At 47.7% G+C, this 15,892-nt stretch overlaps 1 protein-coding gene and 1 pseudogene across 2 annotated transcripts in view; one reads left to right on the forward strand and one right to left on the reverse strand.

Annotated features, from left to right (window-relative positions):
• Window positions 1–1,672: 1,672 nt before the first annotated feature.
• On the reverse strand, window positions 1,673–10,315 carry LOC149340301 (uncharacterized; annotated as a pseudogene). The gene is made up of 3 exons (XR_016283593.1): window positions 10,149–10,315; window positions 6,400–6,664; window positions 1,673–1,989 (listed from the first exon to the last, which is right to left on the reverse strand). The product of XR_016283593.1 is annotated as an uncharacterized LOC149340301 (transcript).
• LOC149340302 (juvenile hormone acid O-methyltransferase-like) overlaps window positions 6,450–15,892 on the forward strand; it is a 71,353-nt gene continuing 61,910 nt past the window's right edge. Inside the window, exon 1 of the mRNA XM_089549047.1 lies at window positions 6,450–6,618. The gene's annotated coding sequence lies outside the window, so the exon portion shown is untranslated. The remainder of the gene's footprint in view (window positions 6,619–15,892) is intronic.

Here is a 15,892-nt window from a genome sequence, read left to right on the forward strand (position 1 = left end):
AATCCCATATGCACCTGACTTATTGGCCCGAAAACAGTGCTAGTTATAATTTTACTGCGCTCCCTTAGCAGAAATTTGGGACACAGGTCTAGTTGACTTGTTTGCCACAACTTGGCGTATAACAAGAAACCAACGGCTGCAGTGTTTCCTGAAAAATAAAATACATGGAAGTAGCAAAGCCTGAGAATATATTGATATGTGCCATGTAGTGTTAGACCACTCGGCTACGGTGCGGCGTATTCATGCGCATGTGACACATGGTATTTCAGACCTAATGTGTGAGATGGGTTAACCATGTTTGAAAATGTGAGCATTGGACAGTTTTCCTTTTAGCTTTAACGAATAAGACATCAAAGAGCGGAAAACCCTGTCTGTGTGCTGTTAAGAACCGCTGGAAGCAAACAATTGGAGGAATAGATCCTTAAAAATTCGTGTTTTTGTGAATGAAAGGGCTCTTAAATTTTCGCTATTTCCATGGCCGTCCATTGTTTAAACTTTAAATACTTTTGGAACAAGTATTAGGCTAGGCATCGAGACGCCGCGGACTTGGACACGTGCGGGAGAGCACTGAAAGCCTAAATCCAGTCCGTTATCTCTACGATTAATTAGCTAAAAACCAAGCTTCTCTCACTGAAGCACTACAGGCCATATGGATTAGCGGCGCTAGCTGTTAGTTTTCTCGTATTCCTCATAACGCCTCATAAGTGCATTGAATCCACGAGCACAGATACCGCCATCATCCAAAGCGCCTACTGCCCACACCATTTGGTCAAGAACCCCTAACTCACGTTCTTGTTTGCCACGAGAAAAGAGCAGGAGTCTTACGCCGACCGGGATCGCACGACCCAGGCAATATTTGCTTCTACAAAAAGGCTGAATGACTGACTGCTATTCATGATCACTAACTAATTGTCATGGATACACAAGGTCGATCACTGAAATGGATGCTAGGTTGAAGAACCTTGCTTCAGCGAACATAATGAAGAAAAAAATAATTTACAACACATACGAAACCTGGATGCAAGTTCTGCAGAAATGCATTTCCAAGGATTTTCCACGGAAGCCTATGCATCCAATAAAGGCTATCACCTCCTTGAATGTAGACAGCAAGGAGTAAAAAGGTAGCAAACTGTCCTCTAGCGCACATCCTTTTATAAAAAGGTGTGCGTTACAGGATAGCTTACTCCCTCTTTACTCCCGTGTAGGCGTATTCGTGTGTAGAGTCCTCTTATTTCCGATTCATCATAGATAGCATCAATAACCCGCCCTACTATCAATATGGCCATGTACAGCCTTTTACCAAAACTAACCACGCAGCCTTTACCCATTCTTCTAGTATCATGAGAGTTTTTATCACCTAGGAAAGTATAGCGACTGCGTAGCTTCACGTTAACGCTCGTTATCATCCCAACTAACGAGAATCGGAGACTAGAGCTTCACCACAACACGCGTGATCGCTCCTTCCGTGGTCACGGCGGCCTAGTTACTTTTGGCGAACACGGCACGCAGCACACGCTACTTGATCATGAGCACAATGCATGCCTACCAAGACTTAAATGTAATTTATTGTTATCCAAGCGGCCTTTGCAGCACACACGCTAAAGGTCTTTCTGCTAAGTGCTGGCTCAAAATGGCGTCCGGAAAGCCCTTCTGAAAAAAAAGCGTCTGCCTTTTAGGGCACCAGGGCAACCACGCGAACGGGCGAACCACTGGCGCCGTCCAGCTTTAGTGGCAACACTAGGGCGAGCGCCCCTGCGGGAGGCACAATTGCTCCAAAGCGTTCAGGTTCTCCAGGACAAAGATGTCAGCTCCCAGTAGGTTGCGGTGCGAGGCTGTGTCGCCGAACGCGTCCACGGAAGCCGAGTCCAGTCCCACGCCGAATACGCTGCGGTTTGTCGCCAGGAACGACGCTGCCTCCGGGGACACGGCCGGGAAGTGCCTCGTGCCGTTCTGGTCGATGCCCATGTACGCCATGCGGTCTGGCCAGTACTGCATTATAGTTACACTTTAAGCCAAAAGTCCAAGTCTTTGCATAAACTTGACTCTTGACGTATCCAGTGCTGCCACATAGGTTTTTCTAAAACATTGTTCCATGTCAGTTGAAATACTGTTTATGTCGGACGTTAGAGGCACAATTTTACGTGCGGAGGTGAGAAAGAAAGGTAATTATTACGGCTCTGTCGAAACATCATTAAATCGACGTCGCGTCGTGTTGTCCGATGCAATACTAAAGTAATTGCCTTAGCGTGCGCTGTCACAACCAATAAGCAACTTGAGAACGTGCAGTCCGCTGTATGATCACACGCGAACGCACTCAAAGGCGAGTGCATACGCACCAGCAACCATCCACTTCACCGCACTACGCTCAATTAAGCCTGGCCGTAATTAGCGGATGAGAATGCACCGAACCCAACGCTGTGTTGAATAAAACATTACAGTAAGGCAAGCATTGTGCCATCGCTCTTTAATACTACATCAGATAAGATATCAGCAACCAACCTCACATTCTTGCAGCGTTGTTTAAAATTTCGGTTCAGCAGGGTTACTAACGGTACGTCAGGGACGGGAGCAAGAAAAGTTTTTGGCTGTTGCGGATCGGGGCTTAACTACTTACAGTGAAAAAGCGCAGTAATAAATCGGCTTTCATTTGCTCTCATATGAGTTGCTTTAAGCACACAAGCGCTCGAGATTTTCTGATCGGCCTTAGCTATGCATGAGCCCGAAAACGGTACCAACCTACCTTCCTTCCTCCTTTCTGACGGGTAGCTGGTCCTCTCTGCTTTGTGTTCCCTTGAGTAGACAAAGGGAACAGCTTCTGATTTTAGGTGTCTTCCGAGAAGCTTGCTGATTTTTTTATGAACACAGGTACTCTAGTTGCACAGTCCTTATGGAAAAAGTGCTCCTAAAAAACGAAACTGGGCTTTTCAAAGGCGTTCATATTGGCCTCAGCACGAACCTACACTTACCAGAGCTTCCATTTTTTCAGAAACATATGCAAAGCTGTGCCTCGAATAATGATGTGTTGTGTCATCCTGGTTTGGTTTGGTTTGGTTTATGGGGTTTAACGTCCCAAAGCGACTAAGGCTATGAGAGACACCGCAGTGGAGGGCTCCGGAAATTTCGACCACCTGGGGTTCTTTAACGTGCACTGACATCGCACAGTACACGGGCCTCTAGGATTTCTCCTCCAAAGAAATTCAACCGCCGCGGCCAGGATCGAACCCGCGTCTTTTGGGTCAGCAGCCGAGCACCATAACCACTGAGCCACCGCGGGAGCTTAGCAGTACGTCATGGTTTTGTAAAGACGCACAGCACGTTTCAGTGCGAAGGTTAAACGCTAGAACGCAGGTGCTGTGACGCCGCACTTGCAGAGGCTGGATGCGGCCGTCATAAAAATAACATTGAAAAATGCATTTCGTACGTCCTTTTCCTCCGCTGACGTTTGTCGTATTCACGCTATTTAGCAATTTAACTCTTCTCTGAATGAAAAACTGCGGCTGCAAAATGTTGTTTCACCTCTAAGCTAGAGGCGTAAAATGGCATAATTAGTTTAATGCTTCTGCATGTACCGCATTGTGTTGTTGCCTTACGTCACCAACCTTATTAGCGTCCATGTATCATTAATCACTGGGTGGCTGAACGATCTGAGCGCACGATTTTCCCCTCTGAGCAGAAAGTCATAAAGATCATGGGCTTATTAGTACATGCATGACATAGAAGTGAGCAGATTTTGAAACCAAGCAAAAGTACTAGACAATTATACCTTTAGTTTAGGTAGGGGTTATGATAAGAGAATGAATTTAATTCAGTAATTCTTTCAGGAAGGAAAAAGTTATACAGAAGATTCGCAAAAAGACAACCACCTTGCTCCCCTTGGTATCCGAACCCACGACCTATGCATGTCTCCAGCGGTGCTCTGTCAGCTTATCTACGGCCCAATTCCTCCCATGTGTCCCTTCTACTTTCGTAGCACTTAAGCTAGCTCCAGACTAATTCTGAGTGGGCTCAGCAGCGCCGTACCCAACCACAGCGGCTGCTGTGACATGTTGCTTTATGTGGCATTTTAAAAAATATATTTGAAATTATTCAGGTCTCTTCGCCGAACAAGATCTTAAATTTTTTATCGATAAGAAACGCACGTTCTGATCCCTTTCTCTGCTTTTGTTAGCAGAAGAAGAAACCGGGAACTCAAAAGTGAGCTTGCTATATCTGATTTGTCACGACCAGTCGCAAATTCCGCGAAGAATGTAGAACACATTGAAAGAAACAGAATAACAGAAAAAGAAGTGGGTTTCAGGTCACCTTTGTAAGAGTTTTGAGCTCAGTGCATTTCATTTTGGATTCACAGAAGGGGATACTTGGGTGTGTCGGTGAATACTGAACATAAAACGCGTATCCCGAAGCTGACAAGGACATTGAATAGGTTGGGGCAACCGAAAAGGAAATAAAAATAATAGGCCCCTGCCTGCACCGTTTACACACAACAGGCTTAACCCAATTGAAAAATAAAAGAGGAGGCCCGTAGGCAAGTTGTAATTTGACCACCCGTGGGTGGAAAAATAAAATATTAGGGAAAATGCTACATTAGCGACCCACAGCCGAGAGAGCGGGCCCGGGGAGGCTCCCCTGACCTCCCCTGGGAAGTAGCGGAAAGGGAAATGGGACGTGGGAAGGGAATGGGGACAGCGAGTTTTTTGCTCTGATCCTTCAATTATCTCGACTCCATTACTGGCCCGCCTGGCCAGGACAGGGAGAGCATCGAGATTGCCCAATGGTGCGGCCCCACTCACGGGATGCCCGACCACCCACCATACGCAACGGGCTCCGACCGTCGGAGACAGGAAAACCTAACACGGGGTCAGTAGCTACCTGGGGCTCCTCTCGCACACTAGAAGGCCTTTCCCACCTGCCGGCTACTAGCCGTCGAAGGTTTTTCGCGGTTTTTCGGACACCGGAAGTATGTGTGATAGTCCCGATCGCCAGTGGAGGTCCAGAACGTCAACGGCCTCGCGGCCTCAGAACTGGTCGCTCCGGGGGGTCCATCTGTGCTTCCTCCAACCATCCATGCACTTATTTCCTCCCCTAGCTTACTCTTCTCCTACAGAGGAGAGAGTGTTCAAGGCTGGGCGACCGGGCCACTAACCAAGAACGTGGCTTAGGATGAGATGACCCGGGCCTACTCCACCGGTACTCCACACATCTTCGGTTTTCGCCACTCTTACGAGGCAGTACTAAGCCCTCATCCCCCGGCATCCCGCAGGCGGTTAAGCCTGCGGCCGGCCGTAAGGCCGCTTCCCCGAGGCGGCGGTCCTCAGAGCCTGGCCACTATGAACCCCCGCGCGGACCTGGTTTCTCCGTAACCAGAAACCGACGCGTCGGTAGCCAGACTTGCACGCCCCCGCGCGCAGAGAAAGGAAGGTAGCATGTATTTGAAAACCTTTTGGCGTTTTGACATGCCTTCCGGGCCGGATTTCGTGGGTCCAACCTGAGTATAAACCCAGGCCTGCCTCCGCTCAGGCATCGGACCTCACGTGCACGACTGGCCCTCACAGTCGTCTGGGAGTCGCTGCCACTCCCATTGGGGGTTTGCATCCCCAGAGGATGGGTCCCGGCCATCCCATCCCCACTGCTGGCATTGCACCGAAACAAAGCCTAGTAGCCGAAACTACACCGGCCCGTATTCGGTGGCGGGGGGGGGGCCACGAGCAGGCTGCACAGTCAGATTTCCCCCCCCCCCAGCTGACAAGGACAGAAAGAAGATACGCACAGACAGCGCTATTGAGTTAGACCTAGCTAAACATCGACATTACACCTCGTACTTTAGTCTACACCATACGCTGGTCAAACCCCCGCCGTGGGTATGAGTTATTGCATCAAAGGCCAACTATCAAAACAACGTCCACGAGATACTTCAGAGACTTGAATAGGAACGACACGGGGCAGTCGGGGATGTCATCGTACCTCAAAACCGCAATTCATTTTGCCTCAATGATCTAATGTGTAATCGAATTCCGACGCCTTTCAAACCTTCAGAATAAGTAAGTATTGGTACACAGTCACACTTGCAGTAGTGGGAAAACAAAGAACTCTTGCTCATCTTTTTCACATCACGGTCAGTTTTCGGAGCCTATCGGTCAAACAGCGAACTGTTTATCCCAAATATTGCTCTGCTCTTGATACTGGTATCTAATAAACAAGACTTTCGACACAGCTCCGAAGGCAACATGTTTCGTAATTACAAGGAACCAATAATTTCGTTCTTTCTCTCTATTTCCCTCTCTCTGTTTTTGGAGACAGCTACCTTCTCAGCTCTCTGTTTCTTGTTTTCCACATAGCGGACAGCTTTCGAATTCTTTGAGTCAAGGTTCCATCCCTGTACCACGTAAGCCGACAACGCACCTGAGACTGGCCCGTGTGGGCCAATAAAAGGCAGCCATCGGGAAGGTGTCCATTCTGTTCTTCCCAGTCCAGGACATCACTCACGGACAGTAGGTACTCGGGATTCGTGGCCACACGTTCACGCACGTCCACTCGAGCCACTGGCAGGAACATCAGCCTCTCAAGCGGTATCCCGGACGCGTCCCAGCCACCTTTGGCGAAGTGCACTGGGGAGTCAAGGTGAGTTCCACCGTGGATCGGGTCTTCCAACACATCCATTTGAAACCTGGCCCAGAGAAGGAAATGATATCATTACTGTATTTACTAGAGTGTATGCCGGCCACGCACGTCTCTGAGTGGCCTTATTTTGAAAGGCAGATCACATTTTCGGAAAGACCGATGCTGCAAAGGTGGCAACAACAGCTTATTCTCGGCTCCTCCAAGCCTTGAAACTTCATTAGAATGTCAGTGCTTTCATCCCGAGAGTGGCAAAGCGAGGAACTAAACACGTTATGCTCAGGATTTTCCAGGACGTGAGTTGAAATTTTTGATGGTTGAGTTCAGACACTGGGGTTATTGAGATAAATAAATAGCTCACACCCTGTAGTAGTAGCAGTGATTTAGTAAACATAGTAGATGGAAGAAAAAGATTTTTTCTAGCCCTGGCATCTGCCATCGCTACGGGAAGCACCCGCGCTGGGGCAAATTAAATAAAGGCATAGCAGGCAGTGTGTAGCAATGAAATGAAAGATGAGGAGACAGTTAGAAAGGACAGGAAAAGAGGTACACTGTACAATAAATCTATTGACATATTAACATATCAATATATATATACAGGGTGTCCCAGCTAAATGTAACCAAGCTTTTAAAAAACACGGGGTGTCCTAGCCGTGTGAAACCAAATGAGGGTTGTTTAGAGTCGCGTGACCTAGTCTGCAGTATTTTTTTCGTTCTTCAAGGTTGAATAATTAGTGAAGCTTAATTAACTAACTTTTTAATTATTGACTTGAGGAACAAAGTGTCAATCGAAAAGTTGTAGATCGCTTTGAGAAACAGCTTACTGAGACATTTGCAGCAAAGTAATACTTACGTATAGTAGTTTTTTTACCGGCCTTTAACCATAACCCGCACAATAAGAAAAAGCTTCCACATGACAACTGTGCCACTTCAACGTCCCAAGACGCGCCTTAAAGAATAAAATCCATTTTTTCTGAAGTCCTCTCCTCGATGAGACTTTGGGTGCACATCGGGGCAGAGAAGTGAGCGAGCATCTGGTCACGTGACAACTTTCTTCTAAGGCCAATAAATGAAGCTACGTAAATCGTAACTTGACGGAAATAGCACTACTAGCGGTTTTTTGAGGTGATCTAAAACTTTTGCATTGACACTTTCTTCCTGACGTGAATAATTAAAAAGTTAGCTAATTAAACTTAACTAATTAATTAACTTTGAAGAGCGAAAAAAATACTCAAGACTAGGCCACACGACTATGAACAACTCTGGGTTGGTTTTACTGGACTAGGACACTTCGCATTTTTTAAAAGTTTGGTTGCATTTAGCTGGGACACCCTGTATAAAGGTCGCACGCGCACGATGATCTTGCTAAAGTAGCAAGCAAGCACACGAGCACGATACTATGCACACTACAGCTGGAGTGGGGGAGCAAACGCGGAGGGTTCGGGCACTGCGCGTCACTACCTGGCGGAGAACAGACGTTGCGTCAAACTCCCAGGCATGTATCCGAATTTTTTTTGGAGGTTGCCCGAGCTTAAGGCGTTCTTGTTTAGATCGCTAACGGGAAGAGTACAGCAGGAAGAATGTTTAGGCTACCGTTGTTGTATTTACCGCATAGCATGCGGGACTTAACGTCTGATAGCTGCACATCGGGCCATATATGTATATATATATATATATATATATATATATATATATATATATATATATATACACATATACATGCCGCCGGATCCCACCGGCGGCATGTGGTTGTTTTTTCTCCTGCTTTTCTAGTCAATTAGCTTTAAGTGACAACATATTCAGTAATATTCTTACTTGATCAACAGCACAAAAAAATAAATTAATTAAAAAAAATCTCCTGTGCCCCTTGGTTTCTGTGGCTGTTGGCTTCTCTCATATATATATATATATATATATATATATATATATATATATATATTCTCTTTTTATTTTTATTCTTATTTCTTATTCTTATTATGGGAAGCGGCAAGCATGATCTGAGCTTGATACGAGCATATGAAGATATATATATTTTTTACAATTTCATTATCAATAATTTTTGTGTTCTTTACACGCAAATACCCCACCATTTTCAACTTGCCCGCTGTACGAATTTTGCACATGGAGTCAACTGATGTTTGATTCGTACTACATGCCAGTTAAAAAAACAAAAAAAAGACGTAACCACGCATTAGCGTCTTTGGCTACCAGCTCACACTGTTTCTAAAATTGTGTCATAAAATCCACAGAAAATATTTAGGGAAGTATCTATGAGAAGTATAATACACACTACGTTCGTTAAAGTTTAGTTATTGATTTGAAGCTGCGATGACACTGATAATTAAACGGCGAATTTTTGCGAATCATAAAGTAATATAATGAATAATAAACTGCAGGGAAGAGCTGGCGCAAACAGAGATGAATTTTCTACGAAACGCGGAAGCTGATTTGCGCGTAAAAGCTAGGATTATGCCTGCAGCAGCACTGAAATAATATCGTAGCACAACCATGTATTTTATGTTCAAACAATCCTAGACCGTTGTAATGATATGCTATTCAGTGGGCTTTGATTCGCGCATGATTGAGCATATGAAAGGCAAGGCACGACTCTAGGAGTAAAAAATATGAAGAAAAGCTAAAGCGCTTTTTCACAGCACTCTGGAAAAAGAACAGTTTACGACTAGTGTTGATGCAGTGGAAAAAGCAATACACGGCGTCTATGTTTATGCCAGATATATATACAACAAACCGGGGCCACGAGAAATTGCGAGTGTGCTCTTGCCAGGCACGCTGAACTTATGAACAACTCCTTATTGATTACCGACACTCTGCGAAAAAGTGCATAAAATTTTTAGGCTGCCAGTACTCACCTGTGGGGACGAAACAGTCAGGCTGACAGAAGGCTTAAAATTGCATTATGGCAGGTGCAACAAGCCACAGAAAAGAAAATAATGGGAGGAATTAAGAGACAGAAAGTACCGCGCAAATTAAAGACAAATATGTATTGATGTTGACGACGAAAGTAAAAGCTGGACACGGGCGAGTCATGGACGGGACATAATTAGGACATGGGCACGACGTCGGCAAGACATCGGCAGGACGTGCAATATACGAAAAGATAACTGGCAATGCGCTGTTTTTGCGTGGGCGGATATCAAAGGAAAGGAGAGGTAGCCGAAGGAGTGATATACAGTCAGGTGAACAGGTGAACTGCGTTATTGGTTGGCAATGGTTGGCTGTGCTAGGAGCAGACAAATATGTATTGGCGATCAATTAAAATGCCTCCTTCCAGCAGTGGACGTGACGATGCCGATGTTCATGACGACTGTGACGCCTGATATAAGCTGCGCCATAAATTATAACACACCGTCCACGCTGGACTGTGAAAATAGTGGAGTGTTTCACATGGTATAAATTAATGATGTTTTCAAAGATGACATATTGAAAGAATGATGACACTGACTGCCTGCCCTGATTTTGCTATTTCTTGACGCTCAAAATTAATTTTGCAAGCTATGGCTCTGTCTGCATACCATCCAGCTTCTGTAGCATTGAAGACCGTAACGTTAAGGCGGTATTCTGAGTCGTCCATCCAGTAAATGGTTCTGTCGTTGAAATTATGCGAGAGGTCGACGATCTTGTAGCTTCCGCAAATATTTGGTAGAGCAGCCTTTCCTGTGCACTGCACACAGTGTTGACTAGAGATAGGCCATAAGACGAGGAATAGGTACACCACGGCGTCGAATGGCACCTGAAAGGTTAAGACACAACGCATCATTTCTTACTCTGAAACACCTCGCTCTCAGCTTCCCTCATGCATACTCGGTGAACACGACGATTATTGTGTAAATATGATCCGAGCGCTGAGGTTGCTTCATTGACCTCCACCCTGTATACAAGAGACCGACACGTGCGGTAGCCATGAAACAACTGACGTTTATTGCCCGCTCACCGGAAGTGCCCGAGCACGTTGCCAGACTGGCTGGCGTGCACCGTACAGTTTTAGCGGTCACCGATACATCCTCCTTTGTTTAAACATTGAGAAGGTGACTATAGCGTAAGTCCTTCACAATCGGGAACGGGTGATATGCAGGACGGGGCGCCTTAATTCTGGTAGGCCAACCGGCGGGGAGGCCTTCTGAGTCTTGACGACCGTCTTAGTTCTGCACCAACCACTCTAGTCGGTCCAGAGGATGTAGTGTGTTCTGTCGCAGTCTCTGCTGCTCCCCCTCGAGGTTGCACCGCTGGCTGCTCCCGTGTTTGTTGCTTGGGCGACACGCTTGGTTCGGTTGCACCCAGCACTCCAGCTGGCCTAGGGGGTGTGAGAGGAGCAAACCCTGCGGAACCCCTTTCTCCTGCTGCTGGCGAGGATGCTGCAGGCGGTCTTAGTAGTCTAGGTGGTGTACACTGCTCCCTTGCTGGGGCTGTTGACCTTGCATTCGATAACGGAGTGTCAACACGCATGAGGGCTTGTTGGGGTCTTGTCGCTCTCTGCAACACTGGGCGACTTTCTACGTCTCCAGCGTTGCGTCCTGTAGGATGAAGCTGTTGTGATGTTGGGTTGCAAACCTCCCTCGTTTTTCGCAAGTCTTGACGGTTCCTTCTAAATTCGCTTCCATCCTCTGTTATTACTATGTATGATCGGGGGGCCACAAGATCTAAAACTATAGCTCTTGTGCCCCACTTGCTTCCAGACCTAATCCGAACGCTGTCTCCAGGCTGTAATGGCGGGAGCTGTTGTCCTTTGTTCGTATCCTGCTTATGTTTTCGAGGTTTTGAGAGCAGCTGAGCTGAATCCGAGCAGGGGTCCGGGAGCGGCGTTCTGCTGTCGCGACCCATGAGATACTTGGATGGTGAGACACCGTCTTCCAGCGGAGACGCACGATAGTTGAGGAGGCCAAGCCAAAACTCCTCCTTTGATGATCCTGCCTTCTTGAGTAGCCTCTTGATTATTTGTACGCCTTTCTCCGCGAGTCCATTCGATTTCGGATAATAAGGGCTGGAAATGATGTGTTCAAAGTCAAACATCACTGCAAAGTCTTTAAATTCCTTGGCTGTGAATTGGGGACCTCCATCAGTGCAGAGTTCGTGGGGGATGCCATAACGTGCAAATATCCGAGATAGTTTGTTTATGACCTCAGTAGTTGTGGTGCCGTTCAACTCCTCCACCTCCGGATAGTTAGAGTAGGCATCGTACACAACAAGGTAATGCTTCCCAGCATGCTCACACAAGTCAGCTCCTACCCTGTACCAGGGGCGACTGGGCGTATCCCGTAACAGCAGAGGTTCAGCAGGCTGTTTGTAAGCATGTATCTGACAAGTCGGACACCGCTCGGCCATTTCTCTTATTTCAGCTGCCATCCTGGGCCAGTACATGAGGCTGCGTGCTCGTGATGTGCATTTCGCTATGCCCAGATGCCCTCGATGCAACCGACAAAGCATTTCCTTTCGAAGCTCGGAAGGAATGACAACTTTGGTACCTTTCAACAACACACCTTCCACCACCGAGAGTTCACTGGTGTGCGTTTTCCACTCCCCGTTCAAAGACTGTGACGCCTGCAATTTTGCCATGATTTGCTGCAGCTCCGGGTCCCTAGCCGTGGCATCTTTCAATTTGTCCATTGTTCTCTTGCTCACCCGGTCCTCCAAGACACTTATGGCGTGTACTTCCAAGTCATCTGAGAAGTTATCTGACAAGCGTTTCCCTTGCATCCTGGAAAGAGTGTCAGCAATAACCAGTTTCTTCCCAGGAACAAATTGCAACAGGTAGTCGTATTTCAGCAGTCGCAGGAAGAGCCTTTGAAGTCGAGGCGGGATGTCTCCGAGTCCTTTCTTCGAGATAGATATCAATGGACTGTGATCGGTCTCTATAGTGATTCTTCGGCCCAAGACAAACTCATTAAACTTCTCACAGCCAAACACTATTCCAAGGGCTTCCTTTTCAATCTGCGCGTATCTGCGCTCAGTCTCTGTCAGGACCCTTGACGCATAGCCCACAGGCCGCCAGTCGCTACCATGCTGCTGGGAAAGGGCTGCACCCAATGCAAAGGCGGATGCGTCAGTGGACAGCTTTGTAGGTAAAGATGGATCAAATATAGCAAGTACAGGAGGCTGCGTGAGCATTTCGTTTAGACGGGCCCACTCGATGTCGTGCGCTTTAGTCCATTCAAAGACAGAGTCCTCCCGCAACAGACCACGAAGTGATTCTGTCTGACTTGCTAAGTTCGGCAAGTACTTGCTGAAATAGTTGACTGCTCCAAGTAGCCTCTGGACTTCCTTTTTCGTAGCTGGCTTCTGGCAATGGGCTAGACACTCTATCAGTTCTGGGTTTGGTTTGATGCCTTGTTCACTTATTCTGTCTCCAAGGAAGTCGATCTGTTTCACTCCGAACCTACATTTGTCCCAATTAAGAGTTAGGCCAGCAGCACTGGCCGTTTCCAAGGCTCTGTACAGTCTTTCCTGGTGCTCTTCCCATGAGGCACCCCAAACCAAAATGTCATCGATGTAGATGCGTACCCCTGGTAGTCCGTCGAAAATCTCTGTCATTGTCCTTTGAAATATCTCTGGAGCCGATGAAATACCAAAAGGCAGCCTTAGGAACCGGTAACGACCAAATGGACTGCTAAATGTGCAAATTCTCGAGGACATGTCATCAAGCGGGATTTGGTGGAATCCACTATTGGCGTCAAGCGTGCTGAAATATTTCGCTCCTGCCAGTTCACTTTCTATCTCTTCCCTGCGCGGAAGCTGAAAGTGTTCCCTCTTCAAAGCCTCGTTCACTTTTTTGGGGTCCATGCAAACGCGAAGTTGGCCGTTCTTCTTTCGAGCAATAACAAGTGGGCTTACCCAGTCAGATGGCTCTCGCACCTTAGCAATGATGCCTGCAGCCTCCAGGCGATCAAGCTCCTCTTTCAGCCGCGATCGAATTGCGTGAGGTACCCGCCGCGCTGGCTCGGCGACTGGACGGGCGCCATCTTGAAGAGTCATGCTGTATTCCCGCTTCAGTTTTCCGATGCCCGTGAACAACTTGGGATACTGCCGGCGAACGCACTCGGACAAAGCCTCATCTTTTTTTACTGCTCTGATTCTGTTGATAAGACCAAACTGCTCACAAGCCTGCAGTCCCAAGATCGCCTGACGGCCCTTCTTCACAACAAAGAATTCCACTAGTCGAGTGTCGGCGCCAATCCGAACCGGGAGGCATACCTTTCCCATGTGCACGATTTCATTCCCGCCGTAGCTGCGTAGTACGGCCCTGGCTGGCTCTGGCTGCTGCTTGGTTCCCAGGGCTGCAAACAAGCCGCGCGGCAGCAGGTTGGCCTGCGCGCCGGTGTCGACTTTCAGCCGCACTTCCCGTCCCGAAATACGAGTCGCTACCTCCCAGTCGCGCGCATCAGCAGCGCTCGCTTTCTTGCATGCTGTAGATACGTGCAGCACGGTAAAGCCGTCGTCGTCGTCCGGCCGCTCGGCAACCTCGTTAACATCCGCTGCTCTTGCTCTGCAGCAAACTGCGAAATGATTCTGCTTTCCGCACCTAGCACATTTTTTCCCATATGCTGGACACTCGCGAGGCCTATGCGAGCGGTTGCAGTAGCCGCATTTCTTTTCTTGGTGTCTCTCTTTGCCGTAACCCAGCGCGTCGTTCCTGTGCTGCTGATGCTTGTTTTTCTCCTCACCCACTGCGTCGACGCTTTTGTCTTCACTCCACACTTTGCTTTGTGCGGCAGCGATTTCCTCAGCCTTTGCCCACTCGACGGCTGTGGTGAGTGTCAAGTCCTTTTTGGCTAGAAGCTTTTCCCTCAGCGTCCTACTAGATGTGCCGTACACTATTTGGTCACGCAGCATAGATTCCCGAAGGGTGTCAAAATTGCAGGTCTTCGATTTCAGTTGCAAGTCTCGATAGAAGTGCTCGAACGGCTCACCTTCGGCTTGCGTGCGGTTCCGGAACACGTAGCGCTCGAACGTCTCATTGCTCTGCGGTAGGCAGTAGGCTTCAAAAGCTTGCACTAGCTTGTCGTAGTCCTTCTTGTCTTCAGCGGTAAGATCGAAGGTGTTGTAAACATCTATTGCCTCTTGACCGGCGAGGTGAAGCAAAATGGCGGCTTTCTGGGCGTTGCTGCGTTGTCTGCCTGGTTCTGTTGACTCAGTGGCGATGAAATAGAGCTCTACCCGTTGCTTGAATCGAGTCCAGTTGTCCGCCACATTATCCCCGAAACGTAACGGCTCTGGAGGCGGAAGCTCCGTCATTTTTTGGCGCGGGAACTGGTCACTTCTGACACCATGTATACAAGAGACCGACACGTGCGGTAGCCATGAAACAACTGACGTTTATTGCCCGCTCACCGGAAGTGCCCGAGCACGTTGCCAGACTGGCTGGCGTGCACCGTACAGTTTTAGCGGTCACCGATACACACCCCATGTGCACTAATTCCCTTAAGTGTGCGGTAGGTATCTGAATAACAGCTACAGCAAAAAAAAAATGCAATAATTTAGTGTAATCACCGCGTCTATCCAACCTAAACGCTGTGATTCAGACGAGTCGTCAAAATATTTCGTCTCTTACTTTTTCCCAAGATTAACTGTACAGTGCAAGTTTCTCCTCCTCCTCCTCGACCGCGTCGTCTGTGCTTGGTTAGGATAAACTGAAGAAACTGAAGATCTAAACTATCGCAGCCTTGCGAGGATTGGAACGCCTGCATATCTTTAAGTGAGGCCTTTACGCGCACAGACAGGTTGAACTTTAACGTTGCTCGCGGCTTGGAAGACGAGGAAGGAAGATTTGACAATAAATATGAAGTCGCCAATTTAGCATTCTTGCTACCGAAAATATAACCCGTCAAGAAGCCGAAAAACAAAAACGAATATGGACCCGAACAAATTTCTCTCCCCCCCCCCCCCCCCCCTTCCCCCAAGCTGCCTCGGTGTGTCCACGTTGTCTCTGCGTCAGCACGAACTTCCCTTCTCACCATGCATAGCACTACGAAGAAGTGTTTTGAAGGTTGTACCATTTAGGTAGCACTCGGTCCCCGAAGTTATTTTGTGCCGAGCACACTGAACGTAAGCAAGGCATCAGATGTTGTTTCTAGTACCTGTCTCGCTAATATCGCTGAAGAGGTGAAATTTGCTTACTTCAACGAAGCTCTCCTTGTGCTTGCCCATTCTGCCCGCAGTTCACACAGGAATACAAGAGAGTTGTCGGTTGCGCACGACTTCTTTTTCCTTATAATAAGCTCACGTATGAGGAAGTTCGGTAATCGTTGGAGTGAGGCCCATCTTT

This window comes from Amblyomma mixtum, chromosome 6 (assembly GCF_055824585.1).
Source record: "Amblyomma mixtum isolate Tamu chromosome 6, ASM5582458v1, whole genome shotgun sequence".
NCBI lineage: Eukaryota > Metazoa > Arthropoda > Arachnida > Ixodida > Ixodidae > Amblyomma > Amblyomma mixtum.